Below are 3,999 nucleotides of genomic sequence, written 5' to 3'. Positions count from 1 at the left end.
TCACTTGTAACTGTTGATCTTTCTAACAATATCAACTCAAAGTTACCCGATTCGTTCTTTAAATGTCACCAAAGACATCTCTGTTTCTTGACATCAGCTATAACAATTTCTATGTGTCAGATCCCAATGACCTTATTCAAGCTTCCTAACTTAAAAACGCTTAAGCTTGACTTATAATAAACTCAGAGGATCACTTCCAGCTTGGTTAGACCAGCCGGAGATTTACAACATTTTGATATCTCTAGAAATTTGCTCTATGGTCCAATTCCTTCATGTTTTCGAAACCTTTCTTCTCTTAGTTTTCTTGTATCCGTCAAATAATCGAGTGGCAATATTCCAAAAAGCTTTGGTCTACTCCATAGCCTGGAATATTTAAGCATTGAAGGCAATTCCTTCATGGGTGTTCTTTCATAAAAGAATTTTTGCCAATCTATCAAGATTAAAATTATTGTACTTAAGTTCGAACGGTTTCAAATGTCACTTTGATCCGAATTGGGTCCCACCATTTCAACTTGAGTTTCTGGATGTAAGTAACACAAGTTAGGTCCCAATCTCCCAGTATGGCTATATACACAACGATCACTCCATGCACTAAGCATTTCCACATGTGGGGCTAGCAAACAGTAATGCAAATGTATTTGGAGCTTTGTTGCAAGAATCGGTAGAGTCGATCTGTCAACAACTTGATTAGATGGAGACATATCCAATGTGACACTATACTTAGATTATATTTCTTTGGACTAATAATTTCACAGGAAGCCTCCCACACATCTCATCTAATGCATAAGATTTTCAGCACCGAAACATTTCTTGGGATTTACATTCCCATGGTCGTGTGATAGTAATGCAACAGAAGTGTATCATTTGGATGTATTATTTTAGTCCTTTAACCTTAATATTGATAGTTTATTACAATAAATTTTTACATTGAACTTTTAAATATTAACAAAATATTTTTAAATATTGACATATTAAGTTTATTTTTTTTTCAAACTAATAATGATTAACACAAAAATAATTATTTAAAACTAATGATGCTAGGATTAAAAGACTAAAAAGATACTTTACAAAATTAAAGACTAACTTGAATCCTTATATAAAGTTAGAGAATTAAAAGTATACTTTACACACTCTCTTTTTTTTAAATGAACTTTAATTATTAGATTTGATCAAGTTGGAAAGAAGGGTCCTCAAAAGGGGTCTATACCAAGATATCAACCTTTGTATGTTTTTACCAACCAACTATACAGGATTGATAAGCACTTGAATTTGGATCCTCCATATTTTTTTTTTCTTTAACAGTTGTTATGTTTTACTTGTTAACGTCCAAAACAACCAGAGCATATGCTTTCACTATTGCTCTGTATTCCTACTTGTCAATTATTACTGAGTATTTTGGCCACCACACCATACTCTCTCCACAATTATTGAAAATCGACTACCGCACTTGTTGCTTGTCTCCCCATCTTCTTCACACTCCCTACATTATTATTAGTAATATCTCTATAATCATTACGAAGCATTTTTTTACTTTTTTTTATTTCTTTTCTTGCTTCATTTCTATTCACAGTATCTTCATGTAGTCCAACTCTCATCCATGGCTTCTTCACCTATTACTATTCCCTCATCAAAACCTCAAAAGCTTCATCAGGCTTATGATATTTGGAGCATCAAACACTTCATTGAATCAAACAGTGACGTTCCTATCCCTCCACATACTACTCTCTCACTGATCGGCCTCATGATGATGTTGCAGACGAGCTTGCTTCTTCCATTCCCGTCATTAACTTCTCTCTCCTCACCTCCCAAGATCCTCAAATCCATGCCCATGCCATTCAAAACTCGATCATGCCTGTAAAGAATGGGGCTTCTTCATGGTAATATTATGTTTTGGTGGTCAAAAGATTTGCATTGTAATAAGATTCTTAAATGCACATTCTTAAATTGTTTGTCACTTTCAGATTACAAAACATGGGATTTTGGAGGAACTAATGGAGGATGTGATAAAGAAGTCTATGGAGTTTCACAATTTACCTTTGGAGGAGAAGATGGATTCTCCAACAAAGAACTGATCACACCCATTAGATTTGGAACCAGTTCCCTTCCTTATGGAGAGAAGGTTCATTACTGGAGGATTATCTCAAACTCACAACTTTTTCCTGAATTTCATTTCCCCTACAAGCCCCCTAGATATAAGTACCTTCAATTTCAACATTTCTCTTTGTTTTCCCCTCTTTTTATAAATCACCTTCTAGAAAGTATTCATGGTTATTTTTAAAAGTCACTTTACATATAACAAGGTGAATCATTAATTAATTTCTTCTAATTTTACCTTTTCACAATTTTCGACAAGTTAAGTGTAAAATGTTACAGGAGGAGAGAGAATGCTTTTAAGATAATGCATTTAATAAGGATAAAATAACAAATTTCTTTCTATATAATTTTAGACAACATCAATAATTTAATTAATTCTCCTTATTTTTGGTAAGGAAGTTAAAATGACTCATAATATAGGATTGGAGGAATAATTTTTTAAAAAAATTCAAGAATGAGTTAGCATGAGGAGGTTGTATGTGAGGTAAAATTAAATCAAAGTCTCTCTCATACACACAAGTAAAAAGATGCATGAATCTAACATATGATTGTCAAATCCACTTATATGAATCCTCTTACCCAATAATATGAAGAGCATAAGAAAATCTCTCAAGCTTTAACAAGTGGTGTCAAAGTTAGATTTTATTGCAAATATGACATTTTCATTAAGTTTTGCTTTATATATATATATATATAGGGAGATTGCATTTGAGTATGATAAGAGAATCAGAGATGTGGCAAGGACTTTGCTTGAAGGAATATCAAAGAGTTTAGGGTTACAACCCAACACCATTATTGAGTCCACAGGTTTTGATTCAAGACATCAAACATGTTAAGTGAACTTATATCCTCCATGTCCTCAGCCAGACCTTACTTTGCAGTTGCTTCCTCATTTTGATAATGGCTTGCTGACCATCCTTATTGAGAATGGAATCAAAGGCCTTCAAGTGAAATACCATGACAAATGGGTTAATGTGAATCCTCTGCCTCATTGCTTGCTTGCCAACATTGGAGATCAACTTGAGGTTACTCTTTAATTTTAACTCAACCATATCTTCTATTTTTTATGGTTCTAACTTCTGATTAATCTACTAGCCTTGTTTAATTGTAATGTATTTGGAATTGAATGATTAAATTGTGAGTAATAAGAGGTATAGGAGTATATGGCACAGAGTAGTGGTGAATGAAAGAGACACGAGGCTGAGTTTTGCACTCGAGATGGACCAGCACTTGAGAAAGAAATAGGGCTTGCAATGGAGCTGTTAGAGAAGGAAAAAGCCATTATTCAAGTGCTTCAAGTATAAGGAATACTTAAAAGTTCAACAGGAGGCTAGAATTGTTGACAATAGAGGCTTGGATATGATTTATTTGCATTAATGTTTCAAACTAATCATACCTTTCAACCAAGTTTTGTAAAGTAAATTAACATTTGATTGATTAATCCAACCTCTTCAAGTCCTAAATTTTGCATTATATTTCTTTTAAATGTGTGTGATTTCTTATTCAGAATGTTGGTTTTGATCTTATATATTTCCAACATGTTATGTTAAAATTAACACACTGTTAAGAGGCTAATCCAGGCTATTTTTATAAACCCATTTCCGCATAGTATAAATTAATATCTTGAAAATCAAATTTAAATCCCACACCCTAACTCACCCAAAAAAATGAAAGAAAGATAGCTTTGGCAAAAACTATAGCAAGATAGACACAATAGGCCACATATGTTACAATTTACAAGAGATTTGCTATTACATGCAGATCTTTCTCTAGTTGCACTTACGCAGACTTTGCATGATTTGAGAATATCATAGCTTGTATACACATGGTGTCGTTTGATTTGATGAAGGCTTTGATGCTTTGGGGTTGTGAAGCTTGCGGACGTTTATTTTCTATGAGCCCATT

General features: G+C 33.4%; 1 pseudogene; it reads left to right on the top strand.

Moving 5' to 3' along the window:
* Positions 1-1,597: 1,597 nt before the first annotated feature.
* On the top strand, positions 1,598-3,471 carry LOC129301478 (2-oxoglutarate-dependent dioxygenase 19-like; annotated as a pseudogene).
* Positions 3,472-3,999: the final 528 nt, after the last annotated feature.

The sequence above is a fragment of the Prosopis cineraria genome, unplaced genomic scaffold (assembly GCF_029017545.1).
Source record: "Prosopis cineraria cultivar Desert tree isolate PC_DT_omini unplaced genomic scaffold, ASM2901754v1 PC2144, whole genome shotgun sequence".
In the NCBI taxonomy this organism is placed as follows: domain Eukaryota; kingdom Viridiplantae; phylum Streptophyta; class Magnoliopsida; order Fabales; family Fabaceae; genus Prosopis; species Prosopis cineraria.
Note: the sequence above shows the minus strand (reverse complement) of the source record. Positions and strands in the feature narration are given on the sequence as shown.